The 271-nt window shown below is 33.9% G+C and overlaps 1 long non-coding RNA gene across 1 annotated transcript; it reads left to right on the top strand.

The window, feature by feature from the left end:
* LOC103399807 (uncharacterized) lies at positions 1-271 on the top strand. Its single transcript, XR_523715.1, has 3 exons — positions 1-24; positions 107-182; positions 259-271. It is a non-coding gene; the product is annotated as an uncharacterized LOC103399807 (long non-coding RNA).

Below are 271 nucleotides of genomic sequence, written 5' to 3'. Positions count from 1 at the left end.
GATAAAGAAAACCAGTTTCTGGAGGTGAGTGTTTATTTATTTTACTTTCCTAAATATTGACTTATTTGTTTTTAGGTATAAAATATTATTATTTCTGACATTTCAGATTTGGAGTAAAAACATCAAGGTTAAGAGCGTTGACCTGACAGCACTGAAGAAGCACGGCAAAGTTTACGATGACGGTGATTAACCTGCGACTTAAATCAGAATTTAAACTTTTATTTTGCCAAAAATCGAACCAGTTTGCCTCCTCCTTAGATCAGTTTGGCTG

This window comes from Cynoglossus semilaevis, unplaced genomic scaffold (assembly GCF_000523025.1).
Source record: "Cynoglossus semilaevis isolate Cse_v1.0 unplaced genomic scaffold, Cse_v1.0 C18421256, whole genome shotgun sequence".
Taxonomy (NCBI): domain Eukaryota; kingdom Metazoa; phylum Chordata; class Actinopteri; order Pleuronectiformes; family Cynoglossidae; genus Cynoglossus; species Cynoglossus semilaevis.
The sequence above is the reverse complement of the archived record's forward strand: the minus strand, read 5'-3'. Positions and strand labels throughout refer to the sequence as shown.